Raw genomic sequence first — 21,849 nt, forward strand, 5'->3', positions numbered from 1 at the left:
CAGATAAGGAAAGAGGGTTCCAAAGACTTGCCCCGGGCATGACTAACCTACAGAAAGGGCTGGGACTAGAAATGGGGATTCCCATTTGGAGCTCTGTGTTCAACTGCCTGGTCTGCTGGGGGTCCCCGAGATTTTAGCACTCAAAGTTCTGCTTCTCTAGAAGCCCTTCAGACCTATTGGTCACCCTAAGCCTCTGGTATTTGTGAGCCTTGTTGCTTTATTAATCAAAAGGTATGTTTGCTATTTTCACAGTTTTCTACAGTGGGGAAAAAACCCTTCAGATACCAATCCTGTATATAGGCAATAGTTTAAGCCACTAAAACCTAAATATTCATAAAATAAGCATTATCCATTAGCTATGTTGCTTTTTTTTAAAAAAAAAAATTATTGTTGAAAGAATTACATATGTCCCCTTTTTCCCTCATTGACCTCTTCTAGCCCACCCCTACACCCCACCCCAGGCCTTCACCACCCTATTGTCAGTGACCATGGGTTATGCATATATGCATACAAGTTCTTTAGTTGATCTCTTCCCACCCACCCACTCACCCTCCCCAGGCTTCCCTCTGAGGTTCAACAGTCTGGTCTGAGCTTCTGTGTCTCTGGATCTATTTTGTTCATCAGTTTATTTTTTGTTTGTTTTTTTATACTTACTTTCTATGTCATACTCATTACATTACTTCAAACCTAAAGAATAATCTGTTGCTTGCTGTTCAGAGGAAGGAGATGCACTTTCGAGTTGACTGAAAAAGAGTTCAATGCTGTTAGTACTTTGTGAGTAGCTTACAATCCATCAGACTTAATCCTCTATGTTTGAAAAAGTTTGGCCTTCTGGAAAACATTATAAGGAGCTTTGGTTGCCGAGCACACCAATGGAGTGGAAGTTCTATGCAAACTAAAACATCAAATGATGTGATTAATCCAAATATTTTACCAGTGGCTGTTTTTTTTTTGTTGTTTTGTTTTGTTTGGAAGAGAGTAGATAAATCCAAGACTTCACTTGGCCTGACATATGCAGGTACTCAAGAAAAGTGATTATGGCTCCCACAGGTTTAATCTATAACAAAGGTTGGTTTCACATTTGTCACAGGTGGTGGCTATTGAAGTAAATTATATTGACTGAGGCAGAAAATGGCTGCCATCCTCATGGAGCTGTAGTCTAATGGCAAGGAGAAAATTATATAATTACAAATAAGGATGGAATTATGGTTGTGATAAGTGCTAGGAAGCAGAGTGCTGAGTGCTCTGGGAACATTGGATAGGCTACCAAATCTAATCTAAGGAAGTGACATTTAAGCTGAGGATAAGTTAATTAGTCTTAGACTTTGGGGAAATAGCATTCTAGTGGGGGAGACTAGTAGGAGCTAAGGCCCTGGGGTGGGCAAAGGGTTTGGTATATATTAAGATACTGAAAGAAGACAACTGGGCCACTAACTTGATAGGCACAGGAATAATACTTCAATTCCCACAATTGAAGACAAAGTCTTCGCAAACTCTACAGGCAATCAGGACCTCCTTAGTAGCTCCATCCGTGCCACATCCTGCACTGAGAGCTTCCAGTCAGTTCCAGCAACATCATACCATCACTATTCCTGAAGGAGGCCATAACATTCAGTCTGCCTCAACATGTAACTGGGGCTCAGAATGCGGATAAGGCACAGCCAGAGAATTCTCACACAAGGCAGAGTGGGAATTGCAAGTGAGGTCCCTAATCCTAAATTCAAAATATTTTCCACAGCATCCCTACTACCTCCCACCTCCCATCTTAGGATGAATTTTTCTTTTGAAGTCGGTCACTCTCAGAGCCCTTTTTTTTTTTTTTTTTTTTTTTTTTTTTTTGCCAACAAGAGTGACTTCTTCCCAGAAACCTCTTCACGTTGCCAGTACCTTCAGAGCCTGCTAGCAGTGCTGATCCTTCACTGCCTGAGATGTTGCCCCTCACAGGTGCCAGCGGGACCCCCACATCTGCAGGGGAGTTTGTGAGTGTCTCCAAGGGGAGTCTCAAAAGAAGTTCTTGCATAATCACCATTCTTGGTTCTCTCTCCTGTAGGATATTTGAAGGCCACCATTCATTTTTCAACAGTAACCATGATAGAAGTTATGATAAACCTGTCTGCTTTGAAAATCACTCACTGCTTCATCCTCTGTGCTTCAGTGTTCATCCTCACCTTGTTGCCATAAATCACCCAACCAGTTATCACACACCATCTTCGGGTAGCCCCTTGTCATTCACTATTGCAGGGGTGGCAGGGAAACCCTACAGACACTCGGGCCGAGGTCACTGGGAAAACTGAGTATCAGATTTTATTTTCAAAGAACACAAAAAAAGAACAATCATTTCTTTGATCCAGATGTATCCCTGCAAGGGAACATGGTACATGTTGTCCCTCTGGGAGAGACAGATGGGGGCCACAGCAGTCTCCTGGTAGGAAAGGGCTGCCTGCCAAGGTTTCGTAGGAATATGTGTCACTTTGTGGTATCCACATTTTCCTCCCCAATAAAATAATAATTTGGCGGAGTTTAAGATGAAGATAGTAAATCAATACCAGATTGCAAAAAATGTTCTACCAATTCATCAAGCAGTGTCTACGAGCTTGAGAATTGGCCAGGGAAAGAAGCACCCCTGTACTGGAGCATTTTTTATTTGGGAAATCAATAAGGATCCCAACCTTCTTGTCAAGTAATAAAAAGCCACAGACAACAAGATTTGTGTCTAATCTTCAAGGTGGATATGTAGATGCCACAGCAGTGAAAAGAACACTTCTGCAAAACTGTGCCTTTGAAATTGCTCTTTCAGCGACCATTCAATATTGCTGTGCTGGGTCTGAAGGGGCAGAGCCTTGTTAGAACTTCATTATAAACCTTTGGGATGAAGGTCAGAGTGAGGAGCTTATTGTCACTAACACAGTCTTAGTAAACTGTGAGCTAAGAATCATTTCTAAGTTTAGGACCAATCTGTAAGAGAGTTGGATAATTCATGTTGCAGTGACATGAATACCTAGGAGGTTAATTAGGTAAGTCATTGTAAAGCATTTGGGGAAAAGGCAACAAAAAACTACTGCTGGAAAGGAAATCGATCGGGCCATATCAATACAAGACTATCAGTGGCCACACACAGAAACCTGGCTTGAGAATTGACTGCACCTCAGACCCTGGGATGTCTAGCATGAGGGCACACCCACCCCAAAATGTCTAGCAGAGTCCTACGATGCCAGACTAGAAGAGAAAATTTCTGGGACTAACATTTCTGTAGTTGTTTTCATTTATTTTCTTCATTTTCATTATCTCTCTCTCTCCTCCCTGTACTCTCACCTTCAGAAAAGTTTTAGACATTCTGGTTTCCTTATAGATTACTTTAAGCATAAGTTGCCCTCTAAAATAATATGTTGAAAGGGAACTTGTAAAGAACTTTAAAGGGCATTCATTTTTTTCATGAATGAAATTTATTTTTGAGCTCTGTGATAAATTCTAAACACTGCCATAAAAATACTGATCCATTGAGTGGTGTGGCCTAAAACTTCTCTGCCAGTGGAGTACAATGATTGAGAATCCTGGCATCAGATGGTCTAGAGTTAAAACCAACACAACCTGGGGTTTGTCTAGCCTACCCACTGCCCTCTGGGCTCAAAATCATTCCTTCTAGCAATTGAGATTTTTCATGTTTTAGTAGCAACTCTATGAAAACATAAAAAAAAATCCCACATGATGGGATTTCTATATTTGACTATCTTTTTTACTGTTATAATTTTTTTATTGTATGTTATATGTTGGTGTTTTGTTTTTTGTTTTTCTTTTGCCAAGCCCTGAAAACCAGTGTCATCTCAAGAAAATAAAACCCACCATTGAAAACATTTCCATAACTTGGTAGTCTCTTCTACCACCCAAATACCTAGCTTTGCCATACTACTTCTTATATCCCAATCAAGCCTGGCATGGGTTGCCTTTGTTCTGTAGTTCCCTATGCCTAGATCTCTAATCTGCTGCTTTTTATATCCCCCATGTTCAGCTGAATTTCCTCCTCACAGTTGGGAAGAACTTATCTTTTCATGTTACTTTGATTTGTGTTTTTATATCTACTGGTGAAATGGACATTTTCATTGTCACTTGTAATCTTTCTTCTGTGATAAACTTGTTCATGTCCTTTGTACAATTTACTATTGAAAGTTTGTCCACTGTAATATTTATAATATTTCTTTGTGTAATAAAGATATTGATCCTTCCCCAACTATGAAAGTTGTAGTTATTCTTGAGGGCTTTTTTTGTTGTTGTTAGCCTTTGATTTTTGTTTATAGACTCTGGGAAATGCATTTGTTTTTGTGGTTATTTTTTAAATGTATGGCTTCTGCCTTTGATGTTCTTCTCATTCATTTATATTTTCTTCTAGAATTTTTATGGTTCACTTTTTTACATTGCAATGCTAACTCATCTGGAACTTATTTTGGTATATGATTTGAGAAAGAGATTCAATCTATTTCCTGCCAAATGGATAGCCAAATTTATTGACTGAACTATTCTTTCCCCAGTGATTTATGATGCTAACTTTATTAATAGTTAATATATATGTATGTGTGTATATTCTAAACTCTATTCTATACTATTATTATACTTTATAATTACTTTTAATATTCAGCATTATTGAATATTTGTTCTTCAAATTGTATCTTGTTTTTAAAGATTAACTTTAAATTTAAAACATTTTTTATTGCATCTAGATTTTTTATTGCATCTTGTTTCTAAAGATGGATTTTTTCAAATCCCTCCTGCAATTTAATAAGATTTCAATCTGTTTTTATTGGTATTAAGTTAAATATATGTATTACTTTATCTATTTATCTATCTATACACAAATATAGATTGTATATAATAAATATATATATTGAAGCTTTCTATTTTCATGAACAACATAACGTTTATTCTTCACAGTCAGTAAGTAAAGATTTTTATCACTCTTTTTTAGCTGAATGAACTGAGCCTCAGAAAGTTAAAAATTACTTCTCCCCTAAGATCACATGGTCAGTATTTTCAGAACCAGAATTCTAACACAGATCATACTGGTGTCAAGGCATATAAGCTTATAAATTATTTTCATATAAATATTGGAAGTTATTTTATTATTTTAGAGAATTAGAGTTCTATATATGACTTAGTCAGAAGCAAACAGATTTACCATGGCAATTACTATTTTAACGCCATTTAGAAATACAAGCGAACTTCCAATAAGGAAAATATAGATATCCACTTCTTTCATTTGTTTGTTTTTTCCATTGCCTCCATCCCATCCTGCACCCACCCTACACCAATATATTCTGATTCTGCCTTTTGCTGAAATAGGAAGTACTAGAATATTCATTAAAGCTAGTTTTTAACATGAACATGAGACAACTAAAATAAAACAAATGACCACCTAAGGCCATCTGATCTTAGCTTGATGGGCATTTGTTTTGGTAAGGATACCAAAAGACAAAGAAAACACAAGGGATTCTGTTTTTATTTTTCTCATATTAATTTCTATAATATTTACAAAATATCTTCTTCACATTGTTCCCATTTTATAGATAGTAAAAAGACTCAGAGAAGATTCGTTACTCCTAAAATGTAATGGTGTTGGTAAAAGGAAAACAAATTAAGACTTTTATACCCTTGTCTTCTGATGCAAAGTCAAGAAAAATATCTGTTTCATTAAGAAAATCTTTGGCTGTTCCTGACCACTGAGCAGACTGAGCAAATAAAGTATGTTTCCAAATACATCTTATTTTTTTGTGCTGTTTTAGATTCACAACAAAACTGAACAGAAATTACAAAGTTCCCCTGAATCCCTCCCCCCACACATGCACAGCCTCCCCAGTATCAACATCCCACACCAGAGTGGTACATTTGTTATAATCAATGAACCTACATTGACACATCATCACCACTCAAAGTCCCAAGTTTATATTATGGATCATTCTTAGTATTTATTGTACATTCTATATGCTTGGACAAGTGGATAATAACATGTATCCAACATTATAGCATCATGCAGGAAAATTTCACTGTTCTGAAAATCCTTTGCGCTCCTCCTATTTATTTCTCCCCATTCCCATCCCCACCCCCAATTCCTGGCAACCACTTATCTTTTTACTATCTCCATAGTTTTGCCTTTTCCAGAATCTTTGTCATAATTGTTGGGACCATACAATATTTTTAAATTGACTCTTTCACTTAGCAATATGCATTTAAATTTCCTCCATATCTTTTCGTGGCTTGAATTCATTTCTATTAGCACTGAATAATGTTCCATTTTCTGGATGTACCGTAGTTTATTTATCTGTTCACTGACTGAAGGACATCTTGATTGCTTCCAAATTTTGGCAATTATAAATAAAGCTGCTATAAATATCTATGTGCAGGTTTTTGTGTGGACATAAGTTCTCAATTCATTAGGTAAATACCAAGGAGCGTGATTGTTGGAACATCTGGTAAGAGCTTGTTTAGTTGTGGGATTTTTTCAATTACAGTTGACAATATTATATTAGTTTCAGATATGCAGCATAGGGATTAGACATTTATATTACTTGTGAAGAGATTCCCCCAATAAGTCTGGTACCCACAATTTCTTAGCCCATCCTGCAGAGACAGTCTAGCACCTTCCAAGAGGTGCAGGATATGATTTGGGGGCCTCAGCTGAAACTGTGAGTCTACAAGAAAAGTCCCATCTTAATATAGTGAGCATATAACACTCTTGAGCTCCTATTGGTAGTTCTCCAATATATTATGATTTAAATCATGCTCTTTGACAAAATAAAGTTAGAAAACACTACTCTAATGTTTTGCTTTTAAGTATGACGTTGCTATTGGTTTGAGATACATTTTTAATCATGTTGAGAAAGTATTTTATATGAAATTTATTTAACTTTTTATCAGAAATGGATATTGAATCTTGTTAAATGTCTTTCAACATTTGTTAAGATTAACATAAAGTTTGTATCTTTTGACCTATTGATGTATCAATGATATTTTTAGATTTTCTAACATTGAATCATTTATGGTTTCCTAGAGCACTCTTCTTTTAATATAATGCTAGATTAGATTTACTAGTGTTTTATTTAAGTGTTTTGTATCTGTCTTCATAAGTGAGCATGGTCAAAAAAATGTTGTGCCATCTTTGTCAAATTTTAGTATATGCTAACTTTAAAAAAAATACGAAGATTTCCATATTTTATTGAAGTCATAGTCCTCTTTTTTTAAAAAAAAATCTATTAATTATTCAAAAGTAACCAGCACCCAGATCAAGAGACACCAACATCAGGAAGGCGGGGGAGGATGAGTGGGTGGGAGGTAATCAACCAAAGACGTTGAATGCATAACCCATGGACACAGAAAATAGGGTGCTGAAGGCCTGGGGCTGGGAGGGTGGAGCAGGAGTGGCCTGAGGGGTCAATGGGAGAACAAGGAACACATATGTAATACTTTCAACCATAAAGAATTATTTTTTAAAAAAAGAGAGAGACACCAACATCAGCACTCCAGAATCCCCCCTCACTTTCCCTTCCACTAACTATGGAAGCCTGAGAGAGTAAGGGTAACTCTCCTTCCATCTAAGTCACCACCCTGACTTTCAATAATCTAGACTAATTTTTTTCTGTTTTTATACCTTATCTAAATGGACTCATAAATATGTTCTTTTTTGTTGGTCTTCTTTAATTTACTATAATGTTTGTGTGATTCAGCCATATTTTTGTGTGTGGTTAAGTACAGCTCACTCTCATTGAAATATAAATTTGGTATTGTATGCATATACCAAAGATTGCTTATCCATTCTGCTGTTGATGGGCATCTGGATTATTTTTAGTTTGATGCTGTTACAAATACTACTTCTATAAACAGTCTAGTGCATGTAATTTGTTGAATGTATGCACATAGATCTGTTGAGTATGTACTTAGGAGTGAAATTGCTGGGTCATAGGGACTGCATATGTCTTACTGTTTTATAGTTCTTTATGTATTCAGAATGAAATGGAAAAAGATATATCATGCAAACAGCAATCATAATAAAGCAGAGTACCTATACAAATACCAAACAAAGTAGCCTTTACAGCAAAAATTTTACTAGAGACAAAGAAGAACATTTTATAATGAAAAATATAACAATTAAAAGTATATATAGCCCAGTGGTGTGGCTCAATGATTAAGTGTCAATCTTATGAACCAGGAGGTCTCGGTTTGATTCCAGGTTGGGGAACATGCCTGGGTTACAGGCTCCATCCTCAGGAGGCAGCTGATCAATGATTCCCTCTCATCATTGATGTTTCTATCTCTTTCTTCCTCTCTGAAATATAAAGATATATATATATATAGCAACAGAGCCCAAAAATATACTACGCTGCTGTAAAAAGGAAGGAACTCCTACCTGTACAGCATTATGCTAAGCGAAATAAGTCAGTCAGAGAAAGACAACTATTACATGATCTCACTCATTTGTAGAATATAATAAACAACATAAACTGATGAACAAAAACAGATCCAGAGACAGAGAAGCATCCATTAGACCGTCAAACCTCAGAGGGAAGATAGGGGAGGGTGGGAGTAAGGGGGAGAGATCAACCAAAGGACTTGTATGCATGCATATAAGCATAACCAATGGACACAGACACCAGGGGGTGAAGGTATGAGCTGGGGAGGGGGGATTGAGGGGAGCAATGGGGGGATAAGGACACTTATGTAATACCTTAATCAATTTTTTTAAAAAAGAAAAAAAAACTGACAGAAAGGAGAAATAGGCAATTCAAAAGTAATAATTGGCTGAAACCGGTTTGGCTCAGTGGATAGAGCGTCGGCCTGCGGACTGAGGGGTCCCAGGTTCGATTCCGGTCAAGGGCATGTACCTGGGTTGCGGGCACGTCCCCAGTGGGAGATGTGCAGGAGGCAGCTGATCGATGTTTCTCTCCCATCGATGTTTCTAACTATCTATCTCTCTCCCTTCCTTTCTGTAAAAAAAAATCAATAAAATATATTTTTTTTAAAAAAGTAATAATTGGAGACTTCTATACCTATTTTTTAATAATAGCTAGAACAACTAGAAATGAGATCAATATGAAATAGAGGACTTTAACATAGAAGTGAATCTATGATGTACGATTAGGCAAAGCCTTCTTATATAAAATACCAAAAGCACAAGTGACAAAAGAAAAACGAAGTAAATTAGATTTTATCAAAATTAAAACTTCTGTGCTTCAATGGAGACCACTGAGAAAGTGAAATGACAACTCAAAGAATGAGAGAAAATACTTGCCAATCATATATCTTTGATAAGAGATTTGTATCTAGATTATATAAAGCATTTTTACAACTCAATAACAAATAGAAAAATTACCCAATTAAAAATTGGGCAATGGATCTGAATGGACAGTTCTTCAAAGAAGGTATACAAATGGCCCAAAGCACACAAAAAGATGATCAACATTATTAGTCATTAGGGAAATACAAATCAAAACCACAATGAAATAACACTTCACACCCACAATGAGATAACAGTTCACACCCACTTAAAAAGGATAGATAATAACAAGTGTTGACAAGAATGTGGAGAAATGGAAACCCTTATATATTGCTAATGGTGATGAAAATGGTGCAGTCACTTGGAAAGCAGTCTGGCAGTTCCTCAGAAGATTAAACATAGAATTACTATATGACCTAGCAATTCCACTCTTACATATACTCCCAAGACAAATGAAAACATATGTGAGCACAAAAACTTGTACACAAAGGTTCATAGCAGTGTTATTCCTAGTGGAAAACACAAATTAAACATCAATTATCTATCAATTGATGAATGGCTAAATAAAATGTGGTATATCCATACATTGAAATATTATTCCATTGTAAAAAGGAATGAAGTTCTTACACATGCTACATTGTATCTTGTATCTTACACATGCTACATAATATTTTCAAGGACAAACCTTGAAAACATTATGTCCAGTGAAAAAAGCCAGTCACAAAGACCACATATTGTATGATTCTATTTATATGCAATGTCCAGATCAGGCAAATTCATAGAGACAGAAAGTAGATTATTAGTTGCCTGGGGCTGGGGATGTTTGGGGAGAGGAAGATAGGGAGTGATTGTTAATTGGTACAAGGTCTATCTTAGAGGTAATGAAATATTCTGAAGTCAATTGTAGTAGTGGTTACACAGCACTGAATACACTAAAAATCATTGAATTGTATACTTTAAGTGGAGGAATTAGATTACAGTATAAGTGAATTATATCTCAATAAAGCTGTTAAAAAGGAGCAATCTTTATCTTAAACCATTCATGCTTACATTTTTTAAAAGGATCATCATTCTTTAATATGCCCTGTAGTATGCAGGATATACTAAGTGGTTAATAAATGCTAATAAACAGAGTAAAAACTATAGTCAAACTAGACTGTCTGAATAGACAAGGTACTTTCAGATTTCTCCAATACACACAGACTTAGACCATTCCATAGGACTTTGAGCTGATGAAGTACAGACCTTTTCCTAGGTTTAGATGAGAAGAGGAAGCATCCCAAACAACAAGACAACCAAGCTCGAAGTCAGCGCACTCCTATCTGCATGGCTGATAAGGAACATCTGAGGCAATGAGGCCATTCTCTCTACAAAGTCACAATATTTATTTTAACACCAGTGAATATTGAGTGTGTGTATATATCTATATAGTGATAAAACATTGCTCTAATATGTACACTGGTTCTGAACAAGATCAATTCATCAGGGTAATCATGCAGGCCTATGTATGAGAGAGGTTGTTTATATAGTGGGTTGATAGAGTACTGTGATATAAGCCATTGAGAAGCACTGTCTAATGCTCATAATGCATGATATATATTTCACAATACGGACATTATATAAATAATTAATAGCTCGGACTAGAGATCGCACTGATATGATCAGAGAGATAGTATGCAAGAAGTTCTGCTCAAATGCTCTGCTCTTGATGGGTAGCCTAGACATGCACAGCCTGGCCAAGCAGATCACACAGTTGGGGGACGTTCTTTTTCAAGCATCGCCTTGCGAAGGCTGATTTTCCTACTCAATAGCTGCTATTCCTGCAGATCCAATTTCAAAGCATTTTATCTGTAAGTTAAGAAAATATTTCTACTATCTATTTGTATGAAAGTCCATAAAGAAAGTGATTGCCTCATAAAACAGCACAGTTAAATGCAATTGTTCAGATAGCCAGCATTTTTCTCAGAAATGTCCTATTCGGAAATAGAGTAAGATTAATTGGCAAAATATTGACTAGTCTATATGTAATTTATCTTTCAACCATTACTCAGTGCTTCCCCACTCACCCTTATCCACCTAGAGAAGAGCACTGTGTTGATATTTAGCTCATGTCCCCAAGGACCTCTGGTTTCCTTGATACATATGTATTAATTCCCATTAACCCCATTTGGAGTATGGAGCAACATGGGTATGAAGAGGCCAGATGGTATATGAATGTTTGTTACGGTATATGAGTAACTCTTCCCATTATCATTCAGCCTTTATTTACTTGATGAATTCACATTGAGTAACTCATTTTTGAGGACTGATTCATTTTCTTCCAGAACTACTGACAAAGACATGAACTCTCTTATACGCTTTCCTAGAGCTAGAAGTTACAATAGCTGTAAAAGTCGGCGGGGGGGGGGGGGGGGGGGGGGGGACGGGGGGAGCCTAACTCCCTAAAGGAATGCAGACATTTGCAGACAGAAATTACACTGGAGGAGCATTTGTGGAAGTACAGTTGCTACTGACAGTGAGTTTCTCTCTCTTAGGGAGGCTAGGCCTGTGAATCACGTCTGCTCCCTGTCCGTCAACACCTGGGCATTCCCCCACCCACCCCCACCAAATAGGTATTTATAAATCTCTCTCTGAAGTCCTGTGATTTCCTGGTAGAACTGATTCACTTCTCTCCTCAAGTCTCAACTCTTCAAGAGTAATGAAGAGGCGTCAGCTGATGGTCAACTCTGAGGCTGACCCAGAGGGCTACAGGGACTGCTGCTGACCTTGCCCTATGAGTTTCTTTTTTAAATTAATATTTAAAAATATGTTTTTATTGCTTTTTTTTAGAGAGAGGAAGGGAGAGGAATAGAGAGAAACATCGATGAGAGAGGAATACCATCAATCGGCTGTCTCCTGCATGCCCCCTACTGGGGATCAAGCCGGCAACCCAGGCATGTGCCCTGATCAGGAATGGAACCAGTGATCTCTTGGTTACTGGGTTGACGCTCAATTGCTGAGCCACACAGGCTGGGTCCTCTGAGTTTCTCTAGGTTGTCAGGAACCACAGGTCTAACCTGCTAGATTTACAGTGACAACAGAGGTTCTCTATTTGAGACAGAGTCAGAGGCTGTGTCCAAAATTTTAAGGCATGTCCATTCTGAGTGGTGTGCTCTTCAGTAAAATCATGTGTCCCATTTCTGTGAAGTCTTTGCATCGTCCTTTGAAATGGAAAAAACTCTAGTTTTAAACAATGAGGAAACAACTTTAAAGTATATTTTAAAGTGATGCTAAGAAGTCAAGAAGAAGGATGTGGCCGTGGGGTCAGATGGCGTGGAGAGCTGAGGGAAAGGAGGGTGGAAAGACTGGGGTTTGTGTGACTGATTTCTCCCACTGTTTAGGTGAGAGAATTAGGGTGAAACTCTGAACAGTGGCTTGGTGTGTGCATCTCAGGTTGAGGATTTTCTAGTCCAGGGTAATGGAGAGTGAAGGAAAGAGACTAAAGGTGCTTTTAAAGATGGGTCTTTGTATCTGGCTTGATACAAATCAAGCCAGAGAAGGGAGCATGTGAGTATGTGAGGGCCTGATGAATAATGAAAGTCAGGGAATTAGTGAATTGGCTGCCCGTAGATGTAATTAACCTTCACAATAATCGCACATGGTAACTGGGGTTCAGAGAGAATAAATAACTCACCCAAAATCACATAACTAGTAAGGAGCAGACATCAGATTGAAGCTTGCTTTGCCTAACTCTACATCCACCATTACACACTGTCCATAGTCACTGTAAGTAACTTTGCCTCTGGGTAAAGGGCCCTCTCCAACCACCTATGACTGGAGCCAGAAGGAGAGATCCCAGACTGGCACCAATCAGAGTAGAACTGATCCACTGACTCAGTGTCCCTTTGGGGTGCCCCAATCCTCTCGTGGGCTATGCTCCTCTCATTCAGAGCATCTTTATAGAACATCAGGTTAACAGGATGATTTATAAGGTCCACATTTTATATCAAGCTTTTCTTTGATTTTTCAACATCATGTACTTTCAATAATTTTTAATAATAGTTTTAGATTCTAAACACTAAAAATGGATATATATGCTTTGGGTTTTTCATCACATACTCAAAGTCCCACAATATATTCCAGATTTTAAAATCCAAACAAAGATACTTGAAGAAGTCAAGCCAGAATCACTGTACTCGCATAAATGAATGAATGATCATACATTATCAAGTTATTCAACATTTTCATCTACTAGTATGTGGGTGTTTTCCAGTTAACAATATACAGTGGCTCAGCTACTTAACCAACCTTAGATCATTTCAATGACAATATGTTACTTTTCCATTGCTTTGGATATTTAAAGAAAAATCTGCAATAACTTCTTTTTTTATTTTGCAGTTACATAATTTTTAGTCTTTGAAACTCCTCCAAGGCAAAGTGTCAACAGGAGAATCCAGCTTCTCTATGTAGCTGTAATGCATAAGCTGATAAAAATCTCGGACTTAGAACCAAATCGGAAATCCAGTTGGTGTGTGCCTGGTACAGAATGCTTCCATGCAGAATCCTTCTAGTCAGTTCTAGCAACTGCTGTGGGGGCCCATTCCATATTTTAACTGGTTCTATTATAGCTTGCTGGAAGGAAACTAGCCTCCAGGATGAAAAACATGTGGTCTCCTTAGAGGAGACCCCATAACAGGTTGATTCAGGAAGCAACTGCACCTAAATAAATGATGATTTACTAAAGATGTAACATTATTGTCTCTACTCCCAGCCACCCTCTAAAAATGTTCTTGACTTAAAGCTAATACCAGAAAGAGGGAGAGATAAAGAAGGAGCTTTCTTGCCGATCCTATCAGCCTGTGGATAGGACGTGTGCTCTGGGGGCCAATGTCGACAGGAACACCAGATTCTCCTTGTTTGTTCTTTATCTTTACTTACTGCACGTTTTTCTGCTATGAACTCTTTTATTATTCTGAATTGTGCATGAGATAAAAGTTGGTTTCTCAAAGTGCAAAGGCTAAACCTACTGATAAACTTTAGCTGCTACAGGGGATAAACGCCACCCAAATGGCGAAAACAATCATGACCTCACTTCCTGCATGGTGCACTGAAAGCTTCTCCAGAAACTCAGAGAAGCCGGCAGGCGAGGCTCAGGCACCCGCCCGAAGGGGGAGATCCATGAGTCATCCAGGCAGTGCTTTGGCCAGGCCAGTTCTTTAAAGGAAGAACTACATGAAGAGAGTTCTTTTACTCCATCTCCCCTGTCACTGCCTCTGTCTCAGGAGACTTGGTTATCAGCAAGCCTTTGTTGGTACCAGTAAAACTTAACTTGTGGGCTTTTCAAAAAGTCAGGGCCAAACATCAAACAACTTAGACATTCATTTTCTCCCCAGCTAATACGTGTTTCAGGTACGGTGTAAAAACCTCCATTTGTACCATAGTTTGGCCAGAAGAGCACACACTTAATTTGTCATACTGAATAGCATTTTCTAAGGTGAAAGTATAGGCTTGGAAGCTTTTGAAGGTCTTGAAAGGAACAATGACATTTATGTGGTTCTTGATGTTCTAATGATTGTGAAACAGATAAAACTGAATTTCAATGTCCAATTTGGAGGGTAGGGGGACTTTGTATAGCTTTGGGGAAGGGAAACAAATATTGTTGAAGGGATACCATGTGCCAAACACAAGTTGGCCCTAAAAATGCAAAATTAATATGACCTTGACCTCTATGTCTAATCATTCCAAACACTGTGGAAATGACTAAGCCAGAGGAATGTACAGGTCCTAGGGAAGCTCAGAAGAGAGAATTGTGCCTAGCCTTGACCTAGAAAGGGGGGTGAATGAGGGCTTCTCGGCACAGGTACCCTAACTGAATATTAGAGGACAAGCAGGAATTAATGAATCAGGCTGTGGTATGACAGAATAAAAGAAAAATAGGAATTGACATTACAAAGCCTATTGAGACTTGAGACTCTCCTTATTACCTATGCTACCTTCAAGAGAAATAACTAAGTTTCTAAACTGTTTTCCTTACATACAATGGAGGTGATAATGGCCATCTTATAGCATTGTCACAAAGATAAATGAGACATTATTTCTATACCAGGGAGAGAGAACAGTATGTGCAAAGGCCTGGGGATGAAAGAGGCTGGTACAATCCTTAGAACTCAGTGTCATAAACCTCCCATCCTAAAAAAGATCTGTTTCTACTTTTATCATTTTTGGAGTAGAGAGTTCTTACAATTACTGTGCAATTTCATGTGGCAGAGTTTGCCTCTTCAATGGATGGGATCTCAGTGTCAGGGAAATATCTAGTAAATTGTTTTGCCTGAAACAAGGAGGCAGAGAGACAAGACAAGAGAAGAGGCTACAGAAGTAAGTAGGGATCCATTGGGTTCAGCTGTTTTGGAAGAGCAGCAAGACAGGATAGAGTTTACACGTGCAGAGAAGAAAGACGAGCTGAAGGTTGGTGCTCTTGCTGAGGCAGATGAGCACATGTGGTACAAGTTACTGGAGTAGGAGTGCTGACAGAACCCTGGAGGCAGACAGAAAGTGGGCCATTTGAGCGTGGGATTTCTTATATAGGAAAGTTCTGGGAAATGCAATGAACAAGCATAGCCAAGAAGGCAGATGGCTGAAATGGAGTCCAAGTGAAGGTCATTGGAGTCAAAGAGGTGAAGGAAAGATTGGCTGGAATGTTGGACCAGTCTGTGAGTTGGACTTTGAAATTCTTCAAGGATGACAGGATTCATGATGAAGGTAAATTCCAAAGTCTTCACACAACTTCTTCTCCTGAATTTTCAACATGGATGGAAGTACCATTGTCTACCCAGTTATCCAAGCTGATATCCTGGGCTGAATCCTCAAATTCTCTCTCTCCATAATCCCTCCATTTAACCAATAAGTCCACTCACAGGGCCTATATTTACAACAGCTTCAGACCTCCAGCAAAGGAGAGGTCACACAGAGCACTGGTTATGAGCTTGCTCCATGCAGCCAGGCAGACCTGGGGGAGTCTTGGCTCTTCCTTTTCTAGCTGTATCACTGTGGCCAGTGGCCTGCTCACTAGGCTTCATTATCCTTATTTGTAAGAGAGAATGATAAATGTATCTGCTTCGGATGGTTGTTATAACAAATTATGAGATTATACACACACAATGTAGTGTCTGGCACATAGTAAATGCTCAATAAGTGCTAGTTGTTGATGTGTAAGTGTCGGTGGTGCTTTAGAATGCTATGCCATACACGGAAAATTCCAGAATTCTTCTTTGGTTGTAAGAGAGGAAGAATGCTGATCTTGGGTAAAAATGGAAATGTATTAGGACTAGAGTACAGGATGTAATATAGAGATGGTGAGGATTGAAGACTGAATAGGCAGAGGGAAAAATTCACCAAGGGTGAGGACTGATGCTGGTCAAGATGAGAAACTGAATAGGTGAGAAACAGAAAGGTGACCAGCAGTGGCAGTGGGATTGAATTCTTATGCTTCTGGAGAAGGGTTTCGGAATGGGAGGGCTAGCAGACCATCACAGCGCAAACAAGCAGAGGGGTTGGAAGGGAGATGGCACCACCAAGATCATTTTCCAGGCTGCCTCCAAGACCAGCTCACGTTGAGGTCCCGGGAAATTTAGAACGTTACACATTGATGCCAGCACCCGCGAAGCATTATGGTTCCCAGGGAGACGAATGGGCTCTGCAGACTGAAGTCACGGGGTTTTATTGGTGTCTATAAGCACTCACTTGGTGTTTGACATCCCACATTTCAACTTCATATTGTAAACTACCCCAAATAGTAACATTCCTGAAATTGGAATGTCTCTTGTTCTGACTGCTTCCTTTCTGGGGGGAAAAAAAAATGCTCTGTGTTAAACCCATAATCCTATCATCAATGGCACCATAGATTCAAGGAAACACAAAATGTCATAATAGTACTAGTTAGTTAAGTGAAATGTGTTAGTTAAAACTTCTTACTTAACTTTGTGGTATTTGATCTGTATGTTACATACTCTGAGGGATGCCAGGAAAAATGAATATTCTGACCAGCAATACCAACACAGTTAATTACCTAGGGAAATTCATGTTCAAATCAATTGATTGGAGACTATGCACATTCAGGAAATAGGCTCATTGGAGGTGATAATAGCTAAGACCCCCACTGCCTGGCCAGCCAGTGTGAATGTCTTTCTACTCCCGGCCCAGGACTGCCTTTCCAGTAAGTCCTTGTGAATATCTGCAAATTTAATGCAGCAAAGCTTTTCTCATTCATCCTGAAGCCTTGACAAATGTGCCCCCGTTTACTGGGGCTTCCAAAAGAAAAGGTTAAATGAACTCTGAATGGAATACCAATAGTTCTTCCTTTCAGGGATTTCATTCTCTGAGAGCTCGTGGCAGAAAACAAGCTTCCTTCCACTAGGAGCCCCCATTGGTGTTTGGTGTTCTAATGGCTGGAGACACCCCCCAGGTTTCCTCTATCAATTCATGTGATTGCATATATATTTAATCAGTCTTCACCATGTTCCTGGAAAGGCATTTAGCGGATAGACTCCTCCTCCTGCTCCCGTACATCCATGAAGTCAGTTGGCAGAACCCTTGACTCAACCACAGGGGCTCGGTAATCCTTTCTCTGCATTCTCTCCTGGGCAAGCTAAGCTTCCCTTCATGCTTTAGCTCATTGTTCTGAGGAGAATTGCTGTCTTCCAAAAATTACCTACATGAAATCACCGACACCCTCTTCATGTATAAGCCAACCAAGCCAAATAGTTGGGGTTTTTTTAATTCACAGAGGCTAGCATCACTCAGGAAAAAGAAGGTCCTTGGTAGAACTGAATTAAAACACAATAAATTGTGGCTGACTCTGCAAATGGGATTGTGATGCAGCAGAGAGAGGCAGTGCCCACAGAGAAGGAAAATCAATTTTCATTAATGATTTTGAATGTGCCATTGGCCTTGGGTTAATTATTTATTTGCATGAGGGTTTAGATTTATCTCATGGACATGACAGATTATTTGAAAGGGTTTTAGTGCCTTTGACCTATGCTCAATGAATCTTTTTGACCCATATTTCATTCCACATACAAAAATAATAAGCAGCACATTGCTCCTTTTTTCTAGTTTATTCACTAATTTAATCAACTAATAATTAAAGAGACTTCTTATTACTACATACTAGGTCCTAGGAATAAATCTGTGAGCAGAACAGTCCCTACTTTCATGGAGCTTACTATTCTAACAGTGGGAGAGACAGGTGACTAACTAATAAAGAATGAATGTGAACCCTTGATGTGGTGTAGTGAAATGGCACTTTTCCTCTGTGCCATATGTCCCCCAAACCCATAGCCATCTATCTATATAAAATCTTAATATATAAATCAACTGAACTGCAGAACGACCGGTTGGCGGGGGGCGGGGCTGGAGAGCGGGTGGTGCCAGGCCGCCAGCCAAGTCGAGTGTCAGGGGGGTTCCCCAATTGCCCCGCTGGTCACCCCACAGATCTGCCCTGATCACCGGCCAGACCTAGGGACCCTATTCTATGTATTGGGAACAGTCTCCTAGATATAAAAATTCAAACCTGGCAAGGCTACTCTAACACTGAAAAAACAGGATGATGCAGCGATGACATGCATGGACTCTGGATTGCACATTTTGTGGTCAGCCCTGATTCTGGCACTTATAACTGTGTGACAAAGCCAATTACTTAACTTCTCTCTGCTTCAGTTTTTCCACCCATAAGATGGGGAAAATGGTACTACTGTCTCAGAAGGATAATGTTATGTACTACATTTTATAATCAGGGCAAAAAAAACGTAGCTGCCCATACAACAGCGAGATGCCTTTCACCTGTATGAAAAGTATGGTCACTGGTGCATGCAGCATCCCAGATTGTGAGAGGGATGTCCAACTGCCGGTTTAGGCCTGTAAACTGGCAGTTGGACATCCCCTGAGGGGTCCTGGATTACAAGAGGATGCAGGCCAGGCTGAGAGCCCCTCCTCTGTGCATGAATTTCATGCACCGGACCTCTAGTAGTCTAATAATGAGAAAAAATGTCAGACGAATTCTAATCAAGGGACATCTTACAAAATACTTGACCAGTCTGGAGCTTATAGCTATGAACAATGCTCATTTTTCTCTCACACCCATCTGAGATTCAGCATGGGAAATGGGATTAGCACGGTTGGTTTACTACCCAGGATCCTTCCCCTATACCTGGGCATGAGGTTTACTTTCCCCTGTAGTATATGGCAATAGGAGGATGGCCAGTGGGTCCATTAAGAAAGGTGTAGGGACTGAAGAATGAATGTTGAATAGGCAACTAACAGTTTCTACTCCATGGTGGGTGAGCTGAACATTTCTTAGTTCAAAAGTTTATTCATTATAAATTGGGAGAGGTGCAGAGAACACAAAGTATATTATTGTATTAATTGAACTATGTCTCATGAAGTTTGCTATCCCTATACATTTCTTAGAACTAAAGAAAATGCATTTTGAATAGTCCTGAACATTTGAAAAGAATTTGAAGTTTTCCTAGAAAGACTCAATAGAAACAAGGGAAAACAGGAAATAAAAAAATGGTGTTTAATAATAATAGTGATAATTAATGAACATTTCTTATGTGTCCAATATTTTTATATATACTTAACATATCTCATATCATTTAATTTTTAAGACACTGTATAATGATGTCTTATTCCTATATCTTAACTTTACAAGTAAGGAAATGGAGATTTAGAAAGTTTAAGAGGTTTAAGGCAACGTGCCAATATCAAGCAGACAGTAGAACCAGGATTTGAACCCAGATAGTCTGGCTCCAAAGCCTACATGCCTAGTCTTTGAGCTTCCTACACATCAAGAGTCAATCTAGATTTGAAAGTTTAACTTTAGAGCAATATTTCTAACCCAGCACCTCCTTTTTGAAAAAACAAAATGGCCTACTTATCCTCAGAGAGACTTTGGTTTTAATTACTTATCTTCATATAAAATCAATATGCAACTTTTTTCCTTTCTCATATATAAAATTGCATCATGAAATCAATTTGCACTTTCAAACTGTCCCCCCTTCCCTGAAATTCTAATATGCGTCCTGAGGGTCATGCTCTTCTGGAGTGTGAATTACTCTGCTAGAGCATTCAGGGAGACACCTACCAATTGAGATTCCAAGGTAACTCTGGTCCTTATGGAGTTCTAGTCCCCATGTCTATCTAATACTACTCAAGTAATCTAGATTATTGCTCAACCTCCCACTTAACTTTAGCTGAATGGTCTGGTCTTGGGTTCAAAGATTTCCTAGAGTTGACTTTTGATAGTGTAAGGGAGAGCAAGCCACTAATCCTCTCATTTGCTAAGTGGAGAAAACACACAATATTTAACATCTTCAAAGGATAGTTGGAGCTAGTTATAAGTTAACTACTATCTAGAAATAGCTTTTCTTTTTCAGAATATCACTCTCAAGGATAGAAAATACATTCTTATTTCCTCCAAGAAGACAGGTGAGACTAAAAGAATACTTTTGCTTGCTTCTTCTTCCCTCTCTTTTTGCATAATTATTTATTGAGGGCAAGGAGCATATTGCTAATAGTCAGCACTTGTATGGAATTACATCATAAATACAACAGATAAGACTCCAGTATTACATTGGCCAGTTTCCCCTACTCAGTAGTACAAGCATCACGTGCACTTGCAGGACTGACTCCTGCCTTGAGTTCGGCAATTTATCTGTGTCCCAGTTAAAGATCATTCAGAATTGCTAAGTGGGGCAATAAATATTAATATCATAGCTACCTCTCGGCCTGCACAGATAGCAACCGAGCACAGCCCCCTCTAAGCACAAACAGAGATTATGTCATTGCAGTCACACATCAGAAATCAGTGTCACTGTTTATCCCCCCGTAAGCTGTGAATGACTGTCAGCTGTGTGGATCCTATGTGCTAACATGAGAACTTGACCAATTTTTAAAAAATTATTGCAGTATTTCTCTGGTTGGGTAGCTCGGTTGGTTGAAGAGTCATCCCATGCCCTGAAAGGTTGTGGGTTCAATTTCCAGGGCACATACCTAGGTTTCAGGTTCATTCCCCGGTCGGGGCTCATATAGGAGGCAACCTATAGATGTTTCTCTCATACATTAATGCCTCTATCCCCCTCTCTTTCTCTCTCTCTTTCCCTTTCTCCTCCTTCTCCTCTCTCTAAAATCCATAAAACATATCGTTGGGTGAGGATTTAAAAAATATTGTAGTACTAGGAGATCAAGTTTTTGCTTCTGACAATACTGTACTACATATGATTTTATTGTTTCTTCTGTCCCTGTTAGTATTGCTTCCAACACTGCTTGTGGCACATACATGTGTGCAAGTACTATGAAAGTATTAGCTGTTTTTGTCATCGCTTTTGTGGTTCAGCCAAGAACCTGGAAGGCTATGCACGACTATTCATCAAACATCTCTGATGGGTTTTTTTCAGTGGAAGCTAATCCATATTCTCTCTTGGATATTGGCTATCTTGTCAGGAGGCATCCACTAAAATTCTCTCCTCAAATCAGCAATGGTGTAATGGGTGCCTAAAAAGAATTCTATTTATCAAGCTTTGACCACTCATGCGAAAAAATTGCTGTAACATTTCCCC

The sequence above is a fragment of the Myotis yumanensis genome, unplaced genomic scaffold (genome assembly GCF_028538775.1).
Source record: "Myotis yumanensis isolate MYYU_CA2020_CCGP unplaced genomic scaffold, mMyoYum1.0.hap1 SCAF_7, whole genome shotgun sequence".
Classification (NCBI taxonomy): Eukaryota; Metazoa; Chordata; class Mammalia; order Chiroptera; family Vespertilionidae; genus Myotis; species Myotis yumanensis.